General features: G+C 38.9%; 1 protein-coding gene and 1 long non-coding RNA gene across 3 annotated transcripts in view; one reads left to right on the top strand and one right to left on the bottom strand.

Annotated features, from left to right (window-relative positions):
- Positions 1–27,273, bottom strand: part of LOC128690284 (uncharacterized) — a 40,920-nt gene that overhangs the window by 13,434 nt on the left and 213 nt on the right. Inside the window, exon 2 of one of the 2 annotated variants that reach the window (XM_070090541.1) lies at positions 1,956–2,049. The exons of the other annotated variant lie outside the window; for it this stretch is intronic. The gene's annotated coding sequence lies outside the window, so the exon portion shown is untranslated. The remainder of the gene's footprint in view (positions 1–1,955; positions 2,050–27,273) is intronic. 2 annotated transcript variants of the gene reach the window in all.
- On the top strand, positions 1,423–27,253 carry LOC128690285 (uncharacterized). Its single transcript, XR_008407269.2, has 4 exons — positions 1,423–1,560; positions 20,373–20,487; positions 20,685–20,951; positions 26,044–27,253. It is a non-coding gene; the product is annotated as an uncharacterized lncRNA (long non-coding RNA).

Genomic DNA, 27,273 nt, shown 5'->3' on the forward strand with positions numbered 1-27,273 from the left:
CACAAATTTTCGCTTGTCCTATATGGCAAGATGAGCTTTGCTATTTAAGCCAAGATCGCAATATATATATATATATATATATATATATATATATATATATATATATATATATATATATATATATATATATATATATATATATATATATATATATATATATATAATACATAAATGTATGACACGCGAGCATTGTCGGACATGAATTGTGTTCATTAATGTACACAATATTCCTTTCACAAAAATATCACATATTACGGTTACATTTGTCACTAATGTTAACTGTAGTAGAAGGCTAAAAAGAAAAATATGCAGAACATATTCTTTAATCTTTACTTTCATTCATTGTTCTATGGCTCGTCAGTACTGCCATGGGTAGTGATTGCACAACCAATTCTTTCGCCACGTGTAATTCTTGACCAACTTATGTTCATTTTGTGCCCTGCGAAGAACCCCATGGGTGAACTGCTGTTCCTGTTCACTTAGCAGTAAGTTGGTACCTGGGTGTTAGTCGACTGGTTTGGGTCGCATCCTGAGGGAAAAGATTAAGGATCGCACTGGAAATGAAACATTTCTCTATGACGCACCGACTGTGTTATCCTGAGTAGCTAACCCTCTGGGTTAAAAAATCGAAATTTTTTTATTACAAATAAATAAACCTGTACAGGAAAAACTATAGTGCAAGGAAATCAAAATTTCTTAGCAACTCAGAAAATCGGGAACTTGCCAAAGGTTAATAATGGTAAAATTAAACTTGAATTAGGAAAAAAAAAACTGGCAAACTACGCCAAAACAATAAACAAGACTAAAATCGTCAGAGGCAACACTGAAGACAAAAATGAAACTAGAGACAAAAGAACGCCACTAGGTAATGTGCTGTGACACCCTCTTCCACATCCGTCATACAACCACCTGCACATATCACCCACATAATAACTGTTTCCGTTATTATAACTATTTCCCCACCGGTACGCGACCTGTAGCTAAAGGTTATAGTACTCAGCTCACACCTAAAGGGTAAACTACTATAATTTCCAGACCAAGCCAGACGTATGGGCAAGTCTACCCGCTGCCTTTGACTATACAGTAAACTGTTTCTCGAGTGTTAATATACTGACGTGGGTCGTATTCTCGTGGGTGGTAGTGCACCTTAAATACAGGTGGTGTTTGAAACTGAGGCAACATAACAGCCTTTAAAATTCAACTATTTATATATATAAATATTTTAATTTTAATTTCAATTTATATATATATATATATATATATATATATATATATATATATATATATATATATATATATATATATATATATATATATATATATATATATATAATTTGTTAATGACACTATGTCGCCATTACACTGCCTGTCAGAAAAGCACAACTTTTATGACCTTATCTAACAACACCAGTTAATGACCAAGAAAGCTGACGGTCCACATCCCCAGCACGAACTAGCAGTGAGCCCGCGCGTTTGTTTCAGCTGCTGGGGACGAGGGGTAACAGCCGAGAACATACGGGCCTTTTGGAATGCAGATATTCCCCGCCATACACCGATCCAGTAATATGCTCTAAGTGTTTACTTTTTGGTTCTTTACAAGTTAACCGCATTTGATAGTTTTAAGCTGTAGTGGTAAAATAGTTTAGTAGTTTATATATATTTTTGTGAGGAATTAAAAGTGTACATTATTTTGTGATTGAGGTATTTTTAGTGTGCAAATTGGAACTTTTGGACGTTTATAAACATTAAAAAAGACCATTTTTTAAATATTGTGGACACAAGCATATGGGACCAAGGTCGAACTGGGACCTAACTTGTTTGGGGTGTTAGTACTTGTCAAGAGCACTTGTTGATAGCCACCTGGCGTCGTGTCTGTGCGAGCGCGACCCCTCCCCCCCCCGGGACGTCGTTGGTCCCTACTAGGTCCACTCTCTGCTCCAAGAGCTTTACCGTGCCTCTTTTTAAAGGTATGTATGGATCCTGCCTTTACTATGCTCTCCATATAGTTCCACAGTGACGGAGTATGTTTTCGGCCTCGTCGTCCTCAATCTGGAATAAATTGTTGCTGTTAGCGGCGATTTCAATGCGTGTTCATTTTTCCTCATTCATACAACCAATCACAGGAGCTCTGCATGTAGTCAAGTGTTATCAGTCTACAATTCTCACACTAAAGAAAAAATTACTAGCTTACTCGCACCAAATTTTAAAGTTATTAAGCTAGCGTCTAAACGAAAAAAATGTTTGATTAAGAATAAAATCTGACAGGCCGAAGACTTGAGCAATAGTTATGACTGAGTAACGATGACAACCCATCCATAATGTAAGATCCAAATCACATTAAATAATCCTAAGTAATCAGGACCCTCTGGCTCCAATCACCCTGGACCCCCCCCCCCATCCCAGGTCTAAGTTACCCGGCACTTCGGGCAATAATTCTGTGTAATTCAGAGTGGCAGCAGTAATGGCGGGCTGAAGCCTCGGGTTGTGGGTTGAGCGGAAGCTCTCCACCACCTGCTTGTTATCCCGTCCATCAGGGCACGTCATGGCTGCTGGCGATCACGAAAAATGGGCATCCACAAACTCCGGACTCTAGCCCCAACAGCACTTCGCCACGCAGGTACGTACTTACGCTTGTTCGCTCGTAGGCAAAGAATGAGGGGGAAAATTGTTTCAAATAACGATTAGTTATTTGTATGGAAGAGGGTAAGGTACCTAGGGATTGGCAGAGAGCATGCATAGTTCCTTTGTATAAAGGCAAAGGGGACAAAAGAGTGCAAAAATTATAGGGGGATAAGTCTGTTGAGTATACCTGGTAAAGTGTATGGTAGAGTTATTATTGAAAGAATTAAGAGTAAGACAGAATAGGATAGCAGATGAACAAGGAGGCTTTAGGAAAGGAAGGGGGTGTGTGGACCAGGTGTTTACAGTGAAACAATTGAACAGTATTTAGATAAGGCTAAAGAGGTTTTTGTGGCATTTATGGATTTGGAAAAGGCGTATGACAGGGTGGATAGGGGGGCAATGTGGCAGATGTTGCAGGTGTATGGTGTAGGTGGTAGGTTACTGAAAGCAGTGAAGAGTTTTTACGAGGATAGTGAGGCTCAAGTTAGAGTATGTAGGAAAGAGGGAGACTATTTCCCAGTAAAAGTAGGCCTTCGACAAGGATGTGTGATGTCACCGTGGTTGTTTAATATATTTATAGATGCGGCTGTAAGAGAAGTAAATGCGAGGGTCTTGGCAAGAGGCGTGGAGTTAAAAGATAAAGAATCACACAAAGTGGGAGTTGTCACAGTTGCTCTTTGCTGATGACACTATTCTTGGGAGATTCTGAAGAGAAGTTGCAGAGGTTGGTGGATGAATTTGGTAGGGTATGCATAAGTGTCTCAATTCTTCAACTTGTCGGTTTTCAAAACCATTCATCACATCTGTCAGACACTGCAACATCATGGGATCTTGGTACAAAGACTTCAACGCTTGCCCAACCTTTGGACGACGACCTACTTACACTAGTGGCAGGTCCCACTGTGATCCCGCCTCCTCCTGCTTCAACTCATCTCACGGCAGTATATAAGCCACCTCTCTGGCCCTATGCTGCACTTACTACAAGAGTGATGGACTGAACACATCGATTCCAGGTTGAGGGACTGATTACCTCATACTTCAACTCTCCTTACCCATTTCTACTTTGTATTGGACTGATGAAGCCACTGTGTGGCGAAACGTTTCTTCAATAAAGATTCCCATGTGTTGCACAAGTGTCTCAATTCTTCAAGAAAATACAGGAAAGAGTAAGGTTATGAGGATAACAAAAAGATTAGGTGATGAAAGATTGGATATCAGATTGGAGGGAGAGAGTATGGAGGAGGTGAATGTATTCAGATATTTGGGAGTGGACGTGTCAGCGGATGGGTCTATGAAAGATGAGGTGAATCATAGAATTGATGAGGGGAAAAGGGTGAGTGGTGCACTTAGGAGTCTGTGGAGACAAAGAACTTTGTCCTTGGAGGCAAAGAGGGGAATGTATGAGAGTATAGTTTTACCAACGCTGTTATATGGGTGTGAAGCATGGGTGATGAATGTTGCAGCGAGGAGAAGGCTGGAGGCAGTGGAGATGTCATGTCTGAGGGCAATGTGTGGTGTGAATATAATGCAGAGAATTCGTAGTTTGGAAGTTAGGAGGTGCGGGATTACCAAAACTGTTGTCCAGAGGGTTGAGGAAGGGTTGTTGAGGTGGTTCGGACATGTAGAGAGAATGGAGCGAAACAGAATGACTTCAAGAGTGTATCAGTCTGTAGTGGAAGGAAGGCGGGGTAGGGGTCGGCCTAGGAAAGGTTGGAGGGAGGGGGTCAAGGAGGTTTTGTGTGCGATGGGCTTGGACTTCCAGCAGGCATGCGTGAGCGTGTTTGATAGGAGTGAATGGAGACAAATGGTTTTTAATACTTTACGTGCTGTTGGAGTGAGAGCAAAGTAACATTTATGAAGGGATTCAGGGAAACCGGCAGGCCGGATTTGAGTCCTGGAGATGGGAAGTACAGTGCCTGCACTCTGAAGGAGGGGTGTTACTGTTGCAGTTTAAAAACTGTAGTGCAAAGCACCCTTCTGGCAAGAGTGATGGAGTGAATAATGGTGAATGTTTTTCTTTTTCGGGCCACCCTGCCTTGGTGGGAATCGACCAGTGTGATAATAAAATAAAATAAAAAATTATTAGTTCTCATATTCGTTTGCATGTTATTTAGAAAACGAGTTATGGTAGCTGCCAGCATATATGTGGAATAGTCACAGGTGTGGGAAGGTCAGGCAACCCTTTAAACAGTGGTTTTTTGACATTTTTGTAGTGCTCACGGTGGGTCCCCGTTTTCTGTGCGAGCGTCAATACGTTATATACTGTACATTACAGTTCGTTTGTTGGCGTTGTTATAAGTGGTTAATTTGTAATGGAGGACAGTCTAACCTAACTAACGTAAATCTAGAAATTTTCTGAAAACACTGAGAAATCCCCACAGTTGCGAGAATGGGACGTCAGGTTTTTAAGAGTTGATAATCAACCTAGAAAATTAAATATTCATCACGGAGCTAATAAATGCACAATGCACGTTAATTAACTAAGCAGTTTATTCTTAGATCAATACGAAAACTAGTAGAAAAACTCCTCGTAGAAACTTTTAAATACATGGTATTTAGGACAAATCATGAACTCAGACATTGCATTATACACCATATCAGTAGTTAAAGTTAAAACCTATTTCAGTATTTCATGTAAACTGGTTGATGTGCGCAATGTGATCTTGAAATGTTATAATATTGATAGCCTCCTCGAATTTTAAAATAAGACTGTTTGAATACACAGTAATTCGTGACTGGAAAAATATACTTCTGAACATGAATTCATATTTTTAAAACCAAAAATACCATTTTTAGAGTTATCTCCTTGATGTAATGTTTCAATCTCTGGATTACTAATTTCGTCTGGTGACAATAACGTGGCCGTCTTGGAATCTTACAATACTGGTAACCACACCCTGTGCCTTCTCTTAAAATGTAAGTGCCCGCGAGTGTTATAGTTCATTATTTCTTTTAGTTTAAAGACAAGTGTTCCGCGAAAGCAAGATATTTAGATTTTTTAATAAACATCGCTAATAAATTGTACGATCCATCAACAAATGCAATAAGCGCGCAACAATCCCTCATGATAATTAAGAATCACAAACCAAGCACCGTAATGACGTTATGACCATTAAAAACGCTACAACCCGTTTCAGTTCTTACAACATCCATAAGGCTCCACAACCTTCACACCCCATTACGGTAAACATGAGCCACTTAGGAACAATGACAAACATTACACTCAACTAAGCGTGAGTGACTAGTTTAACCAGTTACTGCGTAACTACGTGGATGAGGTCATACAACTATCATCTAAGTACTCGAGATGAAATGTATATGCGGCTGCTAACTGCTATTAGTGTCTAGGAATTATTAATAAATCAGTAGGAGGAAGCATAACGTTGACAGTGCTGAACACGAAATATACGACATGAAAACTTTATGCAAGGAAACAGAAGTGAATAATAGCTACAAGACTGCTGTTTAAAACAGATGAAAGTGCACGTGGGTCATTAAGTTGCAATTCATCTGTACACCAATACTTTAATACCATAAATAGGGATTAAAGTATACTGCGTATATAGAGAAGTACACCACCGTTTGAATATCCTGATGTTCCTACTAAAAATACACTTTAGGCTGCCCAGACGAGGCACACCTGAGTCTATTTAATGTACATTTATTTCAGTTTTAGTACAACTAAACAGGTCTCCCTGATTCCTAGATGAAGAGTACTTGTGACTGGAGGCTAGGGGACAGCACGAATGCGGAAACAAACCTGGGAATTGAACATCTGCGTGGAAATAGTTTTTTTTTCGAGTAACTAGTCCCATGATACTGTCCCCTGAATTAGGATTTTTAATGAAGACTTCTCTAATTACCATTATTAGCCCTTCACGTGTTTGATGGGGAAATACTTTTCGTAAGTACAGTGCACTGGAGAAGTGCTACTTTTATGCATGTCCGAAACCCAAGAATAAAGGAACACTGCAGTAGGCGTATTCTCCCATGTTAGATATGTCCAACTCGCCCACCCACACACTTTTACCCTTCTAACTTTTATTTAAAGCTACTCTAGGATCTTTCCACACTGATCCTACCTGGGAGTTTTATACATATCTGACAACATGTGAACCATCATACTAATTTCCTCGACATGTAGAGATGAATTCTTTCTACCACGATCCTTGCTATCATTAGTTATATAGAATAAGGGTAGCAGTACACTGCTGCATCCATTTTTTTTAATATGTAAATTTCACTTTCTTTGACTTAAAAAAATGTGGCTACCCTGCCTAGAATTTAATACGATGTAGTATTTACAAGTCAGCCGCTTAATTTCAAGGATATATGTCACAGGCATTCATGCAAGGTTATCATACCTTTGTCTTCACTGTAAAGGAGTAGAACTTCAAATTAAGAAAATAGTAAAGACAAAACTCCTAAATTTGTCATCGTGATTGTAAAGTGCTGAGACAAACTGTTTCACTAACACAATGCGTGTTGGAGTAGCAACATTTTTCTGCTTGCCATTTAGACAACTGTTGACTGAACAACCGATGCGCGATTTTCATCAAGTACATAATTTTTCGTCTTCATTTTTAGAGCGCACGTACACAACAGTTGCCACCTGAATGACCGATGAATAGCTCTCTTATCCACGAGCAAACACCAACATGACGTTAATGGCACTAACATCCATCAAACTGCAATAAAATCAATGTTTTAAAACTCATTTCCTCGTGCGGCCAGAGACAATAGGTGGAATTTAAAAATAAGTGCCTGTACTGGCTGATGGCTCAGAATTGTCCACAGCTTCGTGGTAATCACAATATCACCATTTCTGTGGTTATGTGGCAAGGAACAGGCTAGGAGGGAAGCTTAATGAACCCTGCTGACAGCGGCGGAAGGACGGACACAGGTATCAAACATTTAAATGCATGTTCATAGAAATACATTAACGGGTTCATGGACGTTTATAAACTCCAAGCATCCGTTACTTATGTTAGCATCAGCCTCACTGATAAGACTATCAACAGGGATTCTTGGGTTGGAATCAGACTGTTGGCAATTATCTTCTAAACCATTCTTAAGTAGCGTTCAGGTATGCTAGTTAGACTGCAAGTCCACGGCACCAATATCAGACTAGCAAATACTGGTTAAATTAACCTTTACGTTAAGCAGACTGTAAGCAAGACTGACAATATCGTGCGTGGCTGTCGAAGTTATAGTCAGTGGGAAGGGTTCCCTTATTTTAGAAAATCTGTTTCCTCTGATTACTGACATAACATCGGGGCCTGTTGTGCAGGTGAAGAGGCTGCAGCGAGTCACCAGAGTATAACAGACAAATTGCAACCATAATTCTTAAGCATAAATAGGAGTTTTCCGAAACTAAAGTCATTATCTTCCCATTTTCTAACTTGCATGAACATACACAAGAAGGTTCCCCAAATCATACGCGAGTAATACAATAACCAGTTTCATATAATGTCTAGTTGAACGAGACGAGACCCCACCCGCTTTCATTTGCTTTGGTAGAGTTTGACCTCGCGCGCTACTACAATTGAAAATATAAATGTGCGAGTAGGGTGATGAGGGTAGGTACCAAATGAGTTAGGAAAAAAAATGGATATTGCATTGGAGGGAGGGAGTATGAAAGTGTTTTCAGATATTTGGGAGTAGACTTCAGATGATGGGTTTATGAAGGACGAGGTATACCATAGAATTGAAGAAAAAAGGTGGGTGGTGCATTGAGGTATCTGGAGAAAAAGATAGTTATCCATGGAGGCAAAGAGAATGTACGAGAGTATAGTGGTACCAACATTTATATGGGTATGAAGCATGAGTTGTAAATGCTGCAGCGAGAAAGAGGCTGGAGGCAGTGGAGATGTATCTAAGGGCAATGTGTCGTGTAAATATTACACAGAATTCGTAGTGTGGAAATTAAGGGTGGAGTTACTAAAAGTATTATTCAGAGGGCTGAGGAGGGTAAAGGTTGAGGTGGTTTGGACATTTAGAAAGGATAGAGCAAAACAGGATGACTTGGAGGGTGTATAAATCTGTAGTGAAGAAGTGTAGGGGTCGTCTTAGGAAAGGATGGACAGAGTAAATGAGGCTGTGTGCGCAAGGGGCTTGGACATACAGCAAGCATGTGTGAGTGTTAGATAGGAATGTATGAAGACTAATGGTTTCTGGGACTAAGATCTGTTGGAGTGTGAGCAAGGCAATATTTTGTGAAGGGATTCAGGAAAACCGGTTAGCTAGACTCAAGTCCTGGAGGTGGACCAAACAATATCTGCACTTTAAAGGAGGGGTTTGGGATATTTACCGTTTGGAGTGACATTTGAACTGTCTTCTCTGAGCGCCTCTGTAAACACTGATTATGTGAATGATGGAAGTTTTCATTTTTAGGCCACCCTGCCTCGGTTGGAGACGGTCGGCGTGTTGAATAAAAATATACAAGTTTAATTTGAATTACCTATACACATTATTGGTTGTATATAATTTTAATTTAAAAGTTTGATTTATTTGCAATTTACAATTTTATTGGAAAAACTTTGTTGTTTATAACTGGAATTGTTAACCAGTAGGCCTCCTACAGTATTAAGCTTTATTTTCTATTTAAATTATGAACCAGTAGGCCTCCGACTGTATTTTGAGCTGTCTCATCACTTGAGAGGCGTTACTGCATTGGGTTTAGGTAGCACCTCAATGGCCAAGTTGTGACCATCTCTGAGTGAAGTATCACCTCAGTAGTTAACATAAAACGCGCTTCTCTTGCCTCTCTTTTCCTATTCCTCTGAAGACGTGTTCAAGGACATGAACGCACTTAGGTGCGTATTCTCTTTACACTGGTATTTTTATATATTCGCAGTCACTAATTTTATGATTCATATTTATATAAAAATTATAAGAGAGAGAGAGAGAGAGAGAGAGAGAGAGAGAGAGAGAGAGACGCGAGTCTAATTAAAGTGACTACAACGTTTTCCCCACTTAACATTCTTGGCGAGGATTAGATACTGGAAACAACAAACTCGTAAAAACAACTTTAAAAGATTATCCGATTTTCATGCTAAAAAAAATTACAGAAAATCACCTATCAAGAACACTTCGGAAGTCCTGGGATGTAAACAATTAAGATGTACAATTACAAGTAATAAAGTCCTCCCGGCAGCGTTGGTGTTGCCATACAATGAAGTCTGGATAATGACAATCGCCGCCCTCTACTACCTGTGGAGAAGAAAATGACTTAGCCTTGGGACACTTCCTGCGCGTATCTTTTTGCTAGTTCTAGTCCTCGTAAGCCTGTGGGCCCGTTCTTGAGGCGTCGTTACTTTACAATTGTAATTTAATATTACCATAATATTAAAGCTTGTTTGCTAATTATCATTTATGGAATATTCAGTTATTGCATAGCTGGATTGCGTTAGAAAATATATCTACGCAGTGGAGCAACTATAGAAGGGGGAAAGAGCGAGTGGTGAGGTAGCCCCGGGCGATCCAAGGGGCGGAAAGGAGTCCTTTGCGGCTCCTCTTGCCTTGGCTATTATCCTGATTTCATGAACTCTGCCTACTCTTATAAAATAATAATAATAAAACGAACATTATTGCCCTTGAAAGATTATGGAAGGCTTGGAGGTAGGTGGTCGCGAGAGGTCGTACCTATACTGAGCTGTTTTGGGGGATTAGCGTCGAGTGTTACCGAGCACCATGCTTTGCTTCTGTAGTGTCAGATTGAGGTCAAAGTGTTGAAGATGATTTTACTTCTCAAGGATGAAAATTAGAAGAAAATTACCTACTAGTTAAGTGCAGGACAGCTATAGACTTAATTAGGTCTAAGGAAAGGGAGCCGAACATATGTAGGATACCGACCAGAAGAGGAGTGGGCAATGAATGGATGTCGAGGGCAATCTGTGTGAATTGCTGGCTAGACAGCTACTGCAAAGAACTTTTAATCCAAGTCAGTGACAACTGGAGCAATTTCTCTGGCAAACATATGTATGCAAGGGATGAGCTGCATCTCTGCACCCCATTTATGCAAATAACGTTTGCATAAATGGGAGAGAAATCAGTGGGGGGGGGGGACGCGTCAAAACCGGTGTTCAACAGGTGTCAGTACTGGTCCCATTATTGTTCACAATATACATTAACTAGAGAGAGGAGGGAATCAATAGTGACATGAAAAAGTTTCCCCGACGACACCAAAATAGGCCGTGGGATTAATTCTGATGATAACACTAGAGCGCTACAAGAAGATCTGAATAGACTTGTGCAGTGGTCGGAGAAGTGGCAGAGACAGTATAATACCTAAGCTTTGGAAAAGAAAATGACCATGGCGCTTAAATATTTAATAACGTAGATCTTGATCACGCTGAATGCGAAAAAGATTTAGTTCTGGTTAGCAGTAATATAAAACGAAGACAGTGCGTTAATGTTAGCAATAGAGCTAATAGAATTCTTGGCTTCATATCAAGAAGTATAAATAACAGGAGACTTCTGGTTTCTTAAAAGTTATATATCGTTGGCTAGGCTTCATTTAGAGTATGCTGCATAGTTCTGGTCACCATATTATAGAATGGACATAAATGCGTTGGAAAACGTACAGAGAAGGATGACATAGTTGATCCCATGTATCAAAGCTTTCCTATGAGGATAGACTGAGGGCGCTAAATCTACTCTAGAGAGGCGTGGAGCTCGGGGACGATATGACTGAGGTGTATAAACGGAAAATAAGAATAAAGGGAGATGTAAATAGAGTGCTAAAAATATCTTACCAAGACGGGACTCTCAGCAATGGATTCAAGTTAGAAAAATTTAGATTTAGGAAAGATATAAAAAAGCATTGGTTAGGTAATAATGTTGTGGATGAATGGAACAAACTCCCGAGTAGCGTCACTGAAGCTGAAATCTTTTGTAGCTTAAAAATAGGTTAGACTAGTGGTAAGAACGACACGTTAGCAAACACTAGGAAATTTATTAGAAAACATCCCAGGACCTAAACTTTTTCTAAAGTTTCAGTCGTGGGATGTTTTCTAATAAATAAGTTCTTTTGTTTGCTCACGTGTCCTTCTAAACCAATTTGTCTGTGTATTACCAAGGTCTACCAGGTTAGACACGTACACGAGTGAGTGGGCAGGTATAATGTGGACCTGCTTAGCTTGGGCCAGTAGGCCTGCAATGATGATATTTCCTTATGTTCGTATGTCTGAAATGACTGACATTAGGATGCGGCTCCAATTCTTACTGAACTTTTAAAGTTCGAATTTAAAGGTCTATTGTTCTGGTCTAAAGTTGTCTTACTGACCGAATTCAGAAATATCTTCAGATTATAAATCATACCTATACAAGTGAGTTGGAACAGCAATTGCTGGCGCTTAAGAATTAGGCAGTGAATGGAATGTGGCTAATTAAGAGAAAAACCCATGGTGGAAAGACATTAAATGCGGGATTGGCCACTCAGGAGGAAATGCATAGTTCTCCAAGAGAAATTCTGGATAAAATTGATGTTGACATGTCTGATCGTTTTTCATAGTTATCTGGACTAGAGAAGCTTTTTATCTTTAATTTTTGTAAATCAATTGGATCTTTAAAATAAAGAATAGATAGGGTTAACTAATTATGTAGCCACTGAGTGTGTATATAATTACCAGATATGCTTGACTTGGTGGACAATTACAGAATTTTTTTAAGGCTACATCTTGTGGCGCGATGACGAACCGGTTAGCAGTACAGTATATACATAGGTATGCATCTATAGTAACAATGTACTTTAATCCCTTGAGTATGGACTAAATATTTCTTTATATTAGCTTGCAGATGACTTGGGGGTTTTATGGCCTACGTCATTCTATGAGCCCCAAACCTAATATAACTGGCAGGTTAGTCAACCTACTTCTGGCGAAGGTTGAAAGTTGAGAGAACGTCCAGGGCTGATACGACCTGCATACTGTAATTCCAGAGAATGTTACCCTTAGCATCGCTGGCAGCAGCAGCAGCAGCAGCAAGAGACATGGTTGGCAGCAAACACTGACAACCAAGACAAGAGAAGCTTTCACAACTTTCCAAGAACCACAAAATTGTTACGCATTTCTAAAACTTGTGGAAACTGCAGCAAATTTAGTGCAGTTCTGCTCGGCGATTTAAAAAATAATTTGAGACTATTGCTGCCCTGGGACGTTTTACTTCGAGCGCGCACGCATGATTAGAATGGTTAATTATGCTAGTAAAATTAACTAAATTTGAAAAGATAATTACTAAGACAGCTACTCAAAACATTACTAAAAAAAAAATGTCATTGGCACGCGTTTAAAGTTACCCACACTAGTCAATTTTTCCAAATCAGAACTGAAATACCCATTACTAAATTTAACGAGTATAGATGTATTAGAGGGGCATTTCAGAAAGGCTCCCAGGTACTATGCATAGATCACATTACATTTGCTGTGAAGTGCTAATCCCGTAGGGGTTATATAGCGCCTGGTAAATGGTAGGTAATCAAATTTGATACAAGGATAAAATAACTCCAACTTTGATTCACTAGCACCAAGGTGTCTGGGGGTTAAGTGCACAGTACCTACACCTCGACTCCTCCCTTCGCTATGTAGGTGTGAACGAGTGGCAGAGTAGGAAAAGGGGATGGAAGAAAAAGTATAGAACGGCAAAGGTACCATCAGCACAGACATGCTTCACTTAAGGATTCAGAACTCTGCCCTGACACTATTCTCCGCCCTCTGCCACTACTAATGTCACAGTGCATCAGATATAAAAGTTGTAATAAAATAAAAAAAATCCACATGAAGATAAAACAATACTATATATTTATACTTCAATTTAACAAGAATATACAACTGTTAGTCTGAAGATTTGTGCCGCTCACCAGTGATAATTATTAATTTGTTATTACTGTCCCTTGGTAAAATTTATCTTTGAAGACCTTTATTAATTTACATCTGAAATTACAAGTCGTTCGCAAACTTTCTCTAGCGAACAAAGATGCTGGAGTTGAGGTCAAAGTCGTGAACCATGAGGTGAAAGGTCATATCAGTCCTGGACCCCCGCAAGCCTACCTCGTGGCTGTTACAACCCCTCTTTCGCCTCACGCTCACTAATGAATGTTTAGACTAGCACTACATAGCTGCTAGGCCGGGGTAACACTACAAGAACACGTCATTACCGTGACCGAAGCAATTCACAACTTTGATACTGAAGATGAAAAAATAGAAACTCTCCGACATCCTGAACAAGTCTCTGCTTTTATTAAAATGAATGTACTTTATAACTCGTATCTGACATTACCAATGATAATTTCTTATTGTGTCCAAGGAAGTCAATCGTCTTTCATAGTCAATGTATACAGGAAGTAAAATAACCGTGTACGCTCTCAGGCTAGTCATGAAAGATCAGCTAATAAAAAGTAAGGTTGAAGTGGCAACATATTATATATATTAATATATATTTTATATATATATATATATATATATATATATATATTTTATATAAATTTTAACCAAGATATGCTTAAGAATGGAAGGTTTCATGTCGAAGGTGTAACGGGGAGTGGTAATATTCACTCATTCATCATGACTCAAATTAAAACTCATTTTCAGATAAGTGATATTCGTGTAATTTTTTAATTTTCGTGGCTACTCTCAGCTATTTTGTCGCTTAGAGTAACCAGCTGTTGCCACCAGTTGGCGCAACTTCTCTTTTATAAAGATACTCAAGTGTTAAGTATCATGTCCAGTAGTTGGGCATTTGTATTGCTGAGCCTTTTCGCATGCTCATCAATCTTCTCCAGTTAAAATACAGAAGTGACAAATACTGCAGATACTTACATGGGGGGGGGGGGGACCATTTATGCCCTCAATCCCCCTCCCCCCCCCCCCAAAAAAAAAAAGCTTCAATAAGTCATTTAAGGCAGACCATGACCAGTAGACTTTGGTAGGTATTCACCTACATGGCTTTGATCACTGATTGAAGCTGTGAAGTTTCACACCTAATATGGCTGAGGGACGGACCACCTCAAACTTGCTTCCTCAAAGTTGTATTACCTCACGTCTACCTCTCCTACTTACGACTTCTCAGGCAAGTCAGCGGCTTATTATGTTCAGCTTCTGATACTTAATTTGAGTCTTGTGTAACTATACAGGAAACAAGCGTTTAGAATGAAAATTTTTCAGTAAGCTGCCCATAGGCTTTGTATATTTCTTGCGATATGTGCGCTGTTATATTTACCCCTAGGTCCAGTCTCCCCTCACTGTCAATTCTCACGAGTTTGCATTAGTTTGAAGCAAACTTTAATCTTAGTTTTGTCCTACACACTTTAAAGCCTTTCAGATTTGTCTGATTACCATGCAACTTTAATCTCAGTCTCCTTTAGTTTTTTGTGTACCTTTATTTTGACCATTTAATATGGTCATGTTAAGATTACCCTCTCTTCTTTTGATGCTAAAATAAATTCGTTTTACCCCAAGAGATGTCTGAATTTTGTCTATCCAATCGAGATCATTTTTATCGAGAGATTTTTATGCGGGGAAATGTTCTTTGGACAGCTTGCACAATATTTTGGGAAATTTTTGTATATTACTCTTCGTTAGAATTTGAAAATCATTGCTATGACCATTGGCAAAGGTTTCCTATACTGGCTAAGTGTTCCCTCACCACTAAACTGCCGAATAAAAATCTGGGACAAATATTGAATTATTCTTACCATAATTCCATGGAATGTTAAAGTTATGGATTTATAACTTTTATCTACCAATTTTGTAATTAGATTTACGAGGGGGGGCTTCATTGTTTGCCAGAAGCAGGTTATTTCAGAAATAAAAAGCGTGCGTCATATTAAACTAAATGCGCTAAGTTATCAGCTGGCGATATGGTGCCTTTTAGGTACATTCTGTAAGAAGAATGATACCGCGTAAGTCTAGTCCGAGTAGGTACAAACTTGAAAACTTTTAATCATTGGAATCAGATCAGTTACTAGAAAAATGCCTTTTCTGATCGGCCTCAAACTTACCACTCATGAGCTTGATTAAAACAAAGCTTGCCATTAACTTTAAACAGTGTAAATTTCAGTTTGCCAATTTTATTAAATAGTTTCCCCTTGTAATAACTAGAGAATGCACTTCTGATCGGCTTCAAACCCTAAATGCTGTCTTATCTTAACTACAAGTATTTTGATATTAATTTTGGGCTGTGGGTGCCAATTTGTTTTTATTGACAGTTTTTCAAAATGGATTAAAAAAAATAAAGTATTGCTTCTTGCAGGAATGTAAGAAAATTTTAAATAGATGTAAATACGAGCAGCGAACTTAAAAAAAATAATTTCGAAATATTACGGCGTTTTGAACTTCAGCGAGGAGATACCTATTTTTTTTTCTCGAATCATTCTCAGCTACATTCTCGTTACTTCCTCAAATTTTTGTTTAGTACGAGAAAGTTTTATTGGATCTGCCCCAAATTTTCAACGCTGGTGTAATTTAACTTGGGCAAGATTCATGGAACTATTTGCTGGGGAGGGGGGAGGGAGTGCCTAGTGCACAGTGTTATACAAGTCATTCGCAAATTTTATTTCTTTATGATAATTGGGAACAGGTTTGTCTGGTCGCCTTCAAAATTTTAACATTGGTGTATCTTACTTAAAAGAACATTGGAATCAAGTGCAGATGCCATTTTGCTAATTTTAATCTCGAAATGGTGTAATGTTTTACATTATTGCATTATCTTGCCATGATGGTGAGGGGCTCTTGATCCAAGGAACTGAACTTATCTTTCCTTTCATGGGTCGATTTTGAATGCCTCCAATTACACAAGAATTCTATGACCACTACGGATTTAGCTATTAAAATATAACAATTATCCTTGTTAAAATATAACAATAGCTGATGCATCGCATGAAATTGATGGAGACTTTCACGAGTTTTGGTTTTATAGGTACAAATTGTTACATCCTGTGCTGTAACTGGAAAATGCATCTTCTGGTCAGCTTGAAACTTTTAGTCCTACATGTTTGCTTCAAAGGAAGCAACTTCTTGATGTTAGGCGATACAAGTTAGCATGTTCCAATTTTATTCAATTTTGGTGAAATAACTGAAGAATGCCTCTTCTAATCAGAAATTAATGTTTGACATTTGGTTATCCTCAGTTAAATCAACAATGTTCTTTTATGCGCCTATAACATCCGTGTGCCCTCAGGCCCATTAAGAAAAAAAAAATCTTATGTACACCGAGCATATATCAAACTTACTGTAATTTTGAAAGTTGGCTAGTCTTTATTGGAGAAAAGTTTGGATCGGCTTTTGCCTATGTAGGTTTCAATTTGCTTTTTTCATGAAAGAAATTTGTAAATTCCAAATGCTGCTTTTCGTGTGATAATTAAGTATCGCATCTGATTAGCGTTAATTCTTCCATGCTAGTAACTATGTAACTTCTGAGCGGCTTCAAGGTTAATTTGTGCGTGTATTTTAGCATATTAGTTTTACTGGCTTCTATGAAAGGTTTGAATTGGATTTGAGTTGTGTATGATCTGATTTACCACTTTCATTGAAATTTGGATATTAGTTTCCCAATGATTCGTGAATACTTCCGATTCTCTTTAGATCTTCAACTTGTGGTGCAGTCTGCCTTGTTTCAGTCGCCTGCACTGAGGCACGGGAGACTGGGGGCAAACTCTTCTGCGCAACCAATTACAGTTGGTGTCCCACAGGGAAGTGTCCTTGGCCCTCTTCTCTTTCTCCTATACATAAATGACCTTCCAAATGCTTCGCAATTACTCAAACCCACACTATTTGCAGATGACACTACATACGTCTTCTCCCACCCGAGCCCAGTCACGCTAGCCAATACTGTAAATACCGAATTACAGAAAATATCTACCTGGATGAGGACTAACAAACTTGCACTAAACATTGACAAAACCTACTTCATTCAGTTTGGTAACAGAGCTACAGATGTCCCTCTTAACATAATGATAAACGGATCACCTATCACAAAGCTAACAGAGGGAAAATTCTTAGGAATCCACCTTGATAATAGACTCAAATTTCATACACATATACAACAAATTTCTAAGAAAATTTCCAAGACTGTAGGCATACTATCGAAGATACGGTACTATGTTCCACAGTCAGCCCTCCTGGCCCTATATCACTCTCTTATTTACCCCTATCTCACCTATGGAATTTGTGCATGGGGCTCAACAACAATTAACCATCTCAGACCACTAATTACCCAACAAAAGGCTGCAGTTAGAATGAAATTCTCACTACAGGCAGCACACTCCACCAATATTCAATACACTAAACCTACTCACCATACAAAACATCCATACTTATTACTGCACCTATTACATACATAGAACACTTAACTCTGATATTAACCCTCCCCTCAAACATCATCTTGCCAACCTCAACAGAACACATGACCATAACACAAGGCACAGATCACTCTTTGATGTTCCTCGTGTCCATCTCACACTATGCAAAAACTCAATGCACATAAAAGGCCCTAAAATCTGGAATTCATTACCTGTAAATATAAAAGAAACACTACCCGTTTATAAATTCAAGTCTCTTCTCAAAGATCACTTACTCACCCAAAACCAAATAAATACTGAATAACTGAACCTTATAAATTGTATATCTTAAATGTTTCTCAATTATATCACAAATGTTAAACCTAAAACCCAATCTAACTTTATTATTTTTTAAATACACTACCTAACAGAATACTCCATACGACTGAATGTACAACAATGCATGCAACCATATGACCTGTCTTTGTAATACTCATTTGTGCTTTATAGTTATCTGTTTACAATAATGTATTATCACTGATTTCATCATTGCTTAGTTAATTTTAAGCCAGCCCGTAATGCTATGCATAGTATAAGTGGCTTTGGCATGCTGCTCTTATCTGTATTTTTTTGTACCTCTGTATGTATGCTCAAATTGTAAATAAATAAATAAATGGAATATGGGGATACTTTGATCGCGAAGCGACCAAAATACAACGTTTTGACAAGATAATTTGCGGGTTCCTTATCAGTGACTTCAATCCGATATTGTGATAATGCAACTTCTGAGCAGCTTCAAACTTAGTGTTAAGTGTATTTTGGGATACTGATCTATACGAGGTAACTACCAATGCCTCTTCAGTTTGGTTTTAAGTTTAAAGATGGTTCTTTTGAAAAAAAAAATGGGCGGTGTATGCCCTAATCTCGTACCCTCTGTACCTCAGTTAATGCGAAATCGTGCACTGAGGTACATTTGACTGGAGATATTCTATACGGGGATCGGGCAGACACCGAAACGCATCTAGTTGAATGTTGCTCCTCATAACAGTGTCAACCGAGTAACAAGACCGGCGCTCACGTGTTGGATCAACAGGTTCTCGTGCTTCTTGACAACTTTCACTTTTATAGAATACAAATCATGAAAACGTACGTTATAGGCATCCAAAAGCAATAATGTACGAAAATAATATAAAGTTTAGTACTGTTCTTTTTGTGTGCAGTTAAAAAGAAAAACGGCGGCGCCAAGGTTTCCAAGCCAGTTTACGTTCCTCAAGCGAACGGTACTAGATTAGTCCGGAGAAAGTCAGCGCCAGATACACCTAAAGGCACCACATACAGCAGCATCACTGCCTCTTACCAGAACTATCAGTAAAAAAACACATTAAACGTTACAATATTAATGCAAAGTTACTACAATCAAGAATATTGGGTCAAGCTTTATACGTTACAAGAATATTAAGTTTAACAGAGATAATAGAGATATTTTAACATCCTAATCACGGCCAGCGTGTGTTCACTACATCCATCACTAATAAACAGGTCAGTCAACTGTGGTCCTCGGCTGACGACAGTAATGAAGGTTACATGCTAGTACATTAACATGAGCCACTGCTAGGATGATATTTTCCTCTTTCTCCGTTTTCTTCCCTCGGCCATCCTGAGAGACTATTTCCCCCATTAACTAGCATTGCTGGAATGAAACTTTTGAAGCTCCCGTAGCGGTTGAGTTCAATGAAATGCTTTACGTTATCTTCATTGCCCTACTGAAGTCTCATAGCTCATGTTTAGAGAATTCAGCACTATGAAACTCGTACTGTTCCTGCCATATTTATCACATGGAACAGGGTAGTAGCATACTGCTAGTTAATCCAGTTTTAAGAAAAATCACCAGTCATGTCAGTTGCATCTATACTATTTTATCCTTTAGGCATTTCTAACTTATCAATATTTTCCTGCTACTGGCTAACACAACCAATACAATTAACGTAATTTTAGCAACAAACAGCTGAAAAATTACAAACAAAAATCCTGTCCAGTGACGAATAAAAACTTCAAATGTTCATATAGTTTACTAACACGTACTATAATCACGTGTGTATGTCCAGTTCACATGCAAATTGCAAAAAAAAAATTACTAGCAGTTGATTGCAGAATGGCATCGTATATAACATCGTTCAAGGAAACAAGGGTTTATACAACAGCTATCTTGCAAGTCTAAATTAATTTAACTTTACTCAAGATTGATTTTATGTACAAGGTACTGGAACAGTTGGATTATTCAGAGCTTTTAAAAGAATGTGGGTGTCATTGTTAATTGGCAGCCACCATTACCACTTTTCTATCTTATTTGGTATTACACGGGTGAACAAAATGCTTCCGAGACCAAAGTAGCAATTTCCAACTAATTTTTGGTCACTGATAATATCATGGTTAAATTGTTAGCTCTACGTTTCAATATACACCTACGTGTCAACAGGTTCCAACAGGCTTGCGGCAGTATTTCTTACCACACTGTCTCACTGCCCTTCATTATTGTTCCAGCAGTCATAGAAGGTGGTTGTGCTGTGCAAGTTTATATTTCGAGGTGAAAGGTATGTGATTTTCTTAGCCAAACACCTTTTAAACTTATAATATTCACTGAGCAAGCTATTGATATGCATGCGAGGCATGTATTTTAATTTTCCTACTGAATGATATAAATACTTCTGTTTACCTGTCGTGCTCTGTACTATAATGATAAAATTAATGAATAAGTTTTCTTTTTATCTTCTAATTTTTTTTCTTTCAGATGCCTCGTACTTGTGTGAATAGAGCAGACAGCTGCTACATTTGTGGTGAGATGACCTTTGCATCACAGAAGCGCCATATAACTGCTATGGTTAGAAAACCTGGAATGAAAAATGTTCAACATTCACCTCTCAATGAACCAAACAAAATTTGGCTACCACCACTACACAAACTGGGGCTCATGAAATTTTTTGGGAAAGCTATGGACAAATCTGGTCAAGGATTTAAGCATTTAACATCATAATTCCCCTCACTGAGCGACGCTAAGGTAAGAGAGGGAGTCTTCAATGGTCCTCAGATTCGATAGCTTCTTAAGAGGGTGACTTTGAATCAGACCTTCGTGGGGAGGAGAAAGCTGCTTGGAAAGCATTCAAGTTAGTGGAGAAGAGTTTTCTCGGAAACAGAGGGGAAGGCGGAATTGGTGGAAAACCTCATAAGACTTACAAGAACATGGGATGTAACATGTCACTTAAAATTCTCTTTTTGGACTGACTTTCCAGCGAACTGTGGGGCAGTTAGTGACGAACATGGTGAATGGTTTCACCAAGATATTTCAACCATGGAAAAATAGTACCAGGGCAAATGAGGCATAAGAATGCTTGCAGACTATTGCTGGACATTTGGCAAGAGATGATTCTTCAGCCCACTGTCCCCTGAAGGAAGGTTCCTTGATGTTGGTGAGGGGCTCTTGATTTAGGGAATTGGATCTGTGATCCAGTTCCCCGAATTAAGCCTGAATGCCTTCCACATCCCCCCAGGCGCTGTATAATCCTCCGGGTTTAGCTCTTCCCCTTGATTTTAATAATTCAGCCCACTGTAAGCGTCAAACAAAAAGGCAGAGTAGGTACAGATTAGAGTTTAAAACATACCGATTATGTTATAACAAAATAATGAAATATTACAAGTCTCGTATCTTTAAACCTGTAGCCAATAAGCATTTTCAAGGTAATATTTGGATTCAGGACATGAAAATGCACAAGAATTAACTAATCTCAATTAAGAAGCGCACAACTTTTCAAGAATTGTTGACCAGTGTTATTACCAATTCCATAATACGACAAATTCATTGACGCTTTGTAAATAAAAACTTAAAATCCATTAATAGCAATTAAAATCATACAATTTTATAGAATAGGCTGTACTTAAGTGACAAAAGAGAAATCAGCCATTTAGGCAAAGGATTAGAATTCAGTATCCAGGGCAACATGGTTTCAGAGCAGGTCGCTCTTGCCTTTCGCAACTGCTAGACCACTATGATATGATCCTAGATGCACTGGAAAAACGGAATGCAGATGTAGTATACAAAGATTTTGCAAAAGCCTTTGACAAGTGCGACCATGGTGTAATAGCACACAAAATGCGTGCTAAAGGGATAAATGGCAAAGTAGGCAGATGAATCTCCAAGTTTCTAACCAATCACACACAAAGTAGTGGTTAACAGAGTTAAATCAGATGCTGCCAAAGTGAAGAGCTCTGTCCCACAAGGCACAGTACTCGCACCTATCCTGTTCCTTATTCTCATATCAGACAGATGTAAACCATAGCACTATCATCCTTTGCAGACGATACTAGGTTCTGCATGAGAGTCATCCATTGGAGGACACGGCAAAGCTTCAAGAAGATATAAACCAAGTTTTCCAATGGGCAACAGAGAACAATATGATGTTCAATGAAGACAAATTCCAACTACTCCGTTATGGAAAACTGGAGGAAATACTAGGACTGAGCATACTACAAACTAATCACACAATAGAGAAAAAGGTAATGTGAAGGACCTGGGTGTGGTAATGTTCGAAGACCTCGCCTTCAAGGACCACAACAATGCCACTATCACATCTGCGAGGAAACTGATAAGATGGATAACGAGAACATTCAAGACAAGAGATTCTAAGCCAGTGATGATCCTTTTTAAATCACTTATTCTCTCTATGCTGGAATACTGCTGTACATTAACCTCCCCATTCAAGGCAGGTGAAATTGCAGAACTAGAGAATGTACAGAGAACCTTTACTGCACGTACAAGTTCCATCAAGCACCTTAACTACTGGGAGCGCCTGGAAGCACTTGACTTGTACTCACTGGAGCGCAGGCAAGAGATAAAATCTACGTCTGGAAGATTCTAGAGGGACTGGTCCCTAATATGCACACAGCAATCACTAAGAAAGCAAAAGACTTGGCAGGCGATGCAATATACCCCCAGTGAAAAGTAGGGGCGTCACTGGTACACTAAGAAAACGCAACAAGTGTCCGGGGCCCAAGACTGTTCAACAGCCTCCCACCAGCAATAAGGGGCATTACCGGTAGGGCCCTGGTTGTCTTCAAGAGGGAACTGGACAGATACCTAAAGACGGTGCCGATCAGCCGGGCTGTGGTTCGTACGTTTGATTGCGTGCGGCCAGCAGTAACAGCCTCGTTGATCAGGCCCTGATCCACCGGGAGGCCTGGTCGTGGACCGGGCCGCGGGGGCGTTGATCCCCGGAATGCCCTCCTTAACCTTGTCAAACCGTGAAAAAAAGGGGGGGGGGGTAGACTCCAGGTAAGGCTCCGGAGCACCACCCACCTCTGAGGATTTTTGTTTTATTCTTACTGCTATAGGTTCTATCTGTACAAGTAATGCGAGAATAGATAGGAAAAAAGGGATAATAATGAAAGATTGAGGGGAAGACAGCGACATAGCGACACCTAATATTTTGGGTCAAAATGTTGTGGAAACTGGAGAAAGCAGGTTTCTACACTCGCCGGGAGGCAGCGGCTGCCACCTCTGCACATTTTTTTTTAAGATTGTTTCATCTGGATCTTTGTGTGCTTTCCTACATTTTTAGTAGTGAAATTTGAACAAAACTATATATTACTATAAAACTTTTAATAATTTAGGTTAGCGAGTTTTTCAATGCAGTTATGGTAATAGTCTTCAAATAATGTATTAGACTACTATTGGAGGAGCAGTAATCTTTCATGGGTCACATCGCCGGGGGAATAAGATGTAATCAGTTTTGATCCTATTAAATTAAAAATAACGTTAAAATTAACTATTTATATAGCTTAAATTTAATTTACAGGTCTGTCTAGGTCACAGTTAATCCATGTACACTTAAGAATGTGGGTGAAAATACAATTGCTTTTGTATACACCAATTAAGTGCCTTTAAATCGTGGTCTAAAGTCTTCCTAAAATACTACCCCCTTTCTTGACACCATTTGATATTTATGAATACGAAGTACTATTAATTATAACTTAATTAGCGCATCAACCTCTTCAATTTATTTCTACGGCTGGCAGCGATAAGGAAACTTAATAAAAACAGTGCGCGCTGGCCTGCCTCTTCATGTGTACAGAGAAAGTTGTCATTATGCTCTTTTCAGGAACAGAATATCATTAAGACACTCGAACACTAATTACAGAATCAGCATATAGCAGTACACCATTGTTATAAGTCCTAACAAGTACAGAGCACAACATCCGTCTGAACATTTAATATAATTAAACAAAATAAGATCTGGCATTATATACTCTTTAAATGATATTTTTCACGTTTAGTGTATAATCCAAGTGAATTATACCACAAAATGCATGAATATGACTGACTGTTCACTGTGTGTTAAGAGTGGTAGGTGATGGTAGAGGTTACCAGGGTGGTCAGCGCTCTGCCTACTTCCCTGTCCAGCGTATCTTACTTTCCTTGGTATGACTCACGAAATCGTAATGACACGACTGCAAACAAACCATACCACGGGCGGGGTTAGAACCTGCGATCAGTCAAAACTCCAGACCGTCGCGTTAGCCGCTGGGCCAGCTAGCCACAATAAGATTCATCCAACTAGGTATATTTATATACCATAGGAAGGTTAGCATAGGCACCACTGACCACAAATGCAAGTTTTTACAGACGAATCTCCAGCTAGCGTGGCCGTGACGAACTCTGGCTCAAGTCCCCTCAAAACCGTCAACAGTGCCTATGCTAACCTTCCTATGGTGTATAAATATACCTAGTTGGATGAATCTTATTGTGGCTACCTTGTCCAGTGACTAACGCGACGGTCTGGAGTTTTGACACTGATCGCGGGTTCTAACCCCACCCGTGGTATGGTTTCCTTGGCATCGTTGTGCGAAAGGGATTAATGACAAACTGGCCAATATTGGTTACGACAACCAATCCTGAAATCATACATAAAACCGGACGGGAAATTGTGTGGATATAGCCACGTCCTGTTAAATTAAAGAAGGGATGCACCTTATTTTCACTACGATTTTTTACTCCTTATTGTAGTAAAGTACCGTATTAACGAGTAAAAATAAGCTATGCAGTGTATAGTTTATAAACCGAGCAAGCCAGTGGATGGTAATCATTGTCAAATCATTTTTTTTTTATACACAAGACATCGAGGATTGCAATGGTGCTACTGGAAGATCGTGTGTGGTTGTATATCACTTTTCATATCCCAGACTTTGCTATAACATGCGGTACCTTAAGTTCTGTAACGACAGCACAAATCATGAAGTTTGATGGTAAAAATATATACAGATTAGCGGGATAAAACAAAACTTAAATGGCTACGTCTGGATTGTGTATACATGCAATGAAGCTCAGAGGTACCCATCTTAATATGTTCCGCCATTGTCTGAAATGACACTATGCTTCTCTAATTAAGGTTTCCACTTCCGTATTTTATTAAATAAAATTGTCATACTTAGCCTTAACTCCTGAGTGAAAAAACAGGAAACTAATTACCAATGTACTGAACCAAGGTTAAGTATATTCTGTGGGGCACAATGCGTTATTATGTATAACCGATATAATCACTTTATACATTCAACAACTTGCAGATTTAAAAAGAAATTTAAAACAAAAGTAAGATTTATTACAGTTGCCAATGTTTAGGTTGTTAGGGTTAAACCCAGTACATGTATACTACTTTGGGTCATTAAAGCTTCTTCATCTAGTTACATATGCAAGATATATAATACATTTGTGTACGGTATGTGTTTTTTTTAATACCGTTTTGTTTTAAAACTAAGTTATTTAGTTTATACTTAGCTGGATTTAGTTAACTATGACCCTCGTGTAGTCTATAAACCTTAAACATAGGTAGTTAGTAATCTGAGTACAGTATATAGACATTAACGAGAGTATTCGGTGTAATTACCAAAGCGTCGCATGCTTTACTAAAGCAGTACCATTATCAAGGTGCTGCTTTAATCAAACAAGTCAGTCAAATATGTTCAAAAACAAATTCTTAGTCGAGGTCTCAAGGTACTTTCACTAAACGCATCCTAATAAACAGGTTATGCATAGAGATCTCTCGTCATATATTTTATATATATATATTAATCTCAAATCCTAATGAACCATTTCTTTCCAGATGGATTAGGGCCTGATCGACCAGGTTGCTGGTCGCACGTAAACTAACGTACGAGCTACAGCCCGTAACTGGTAGAGTGAATATAACCACTTAGTCATTAACTGTTGTCCCTGAAAACTGACACCATTGCATATAACTACGCACAAATAGTTTATTATACAGTTACAAAGGACGGGAATAAATGATCTAACTATACAGGAATACAACAGATGTAATGGATGCAATAATAGGGAAAAACTAAGCAGCTTACTAACTTAAGTTAGGCCGAATTGAATCACATCCAGTCACCCACTTTGTAAAAAGTTCTTAATTAAAACTACCCAAAGTAATCATGTCGCATATGAGACTAAGTTCGAAAATAGATTTATTATATTGAAATAGTTATTATACAGAACAATGAATATCATCTATTAGAAAACTAAAAAAAAAAAACAGCACAGGAAACTATGATTAACAATAAATTGCAGGAAAACGTGGAAAAACGTTAAGTAGTAGTCCCGAACATATTGCCAAGCAGCTCTGTAGTGTAATATAGGCAAAATAATTTTATCTGTAGGAAAAAGAGATTCTTATAAAATCATAAATACTATATATGCTACAATAATGAGGACTGCTTAACGCTTCGTAAATTAAAGCATTCAAGCTACGAACTTGTAATAGAAAAAATCACGAAGCGGCAACAATGCGCGAGAAAAGACTGGAAGGAAATTGGCGTGAGGGACGGCAGACAGAACCCAGCCAGACCGTCGACCCACCAGCTTGCTGCTACCCACACCTCCACGCCCACAACCCATCCGGAACCATCGACTTACTGCTAAGCACACCTATTCAGAACCGTTGATCCGATCTACTTGTTACCACCCACACCATGCCTATATCATCAAAACCTACCAGGATCATGCAGCGCTCAACATGCCTACAATCCACCCAGAACCATCGACCCACTTGCTACTACCCACACCTTCGCGCCGACATCTCATTCAGAACCATCGACCCCAGTTGTTGCCATCTACACCACGCCTATATTATATAATCATGGGGGAGCGCTAAACCCATAGGATTATGCAGCGCATGTAGTGGGGGAGGGGGTGGAAGACATTCAGGCAACCGGAGCACATATCCAGTTCCCTAGGTCAAGAGCCCCTCACCAGCATCAAGGAACCTCCCTTGAGGAGACCACACCTACAACCCATCCAAAACCAATTCCCCCACTTGCGAAACATTTATGCT

Source organism: Cherax quadricarinatus, chromosome 32 (genome assembly GCF_038502225.1).
Source record: "Cherax quadricarinatus isolate ZL_2023a chromosome 32, ASM3850222v1, whole genome shotgun sequence".
NCBI classification, from domain to species: Eukaryota; Metazoa; Arthropoda; class Malacostraca; order Decapoda; family Parastacidae; genus Cherax; species Cherax quadricarinatus.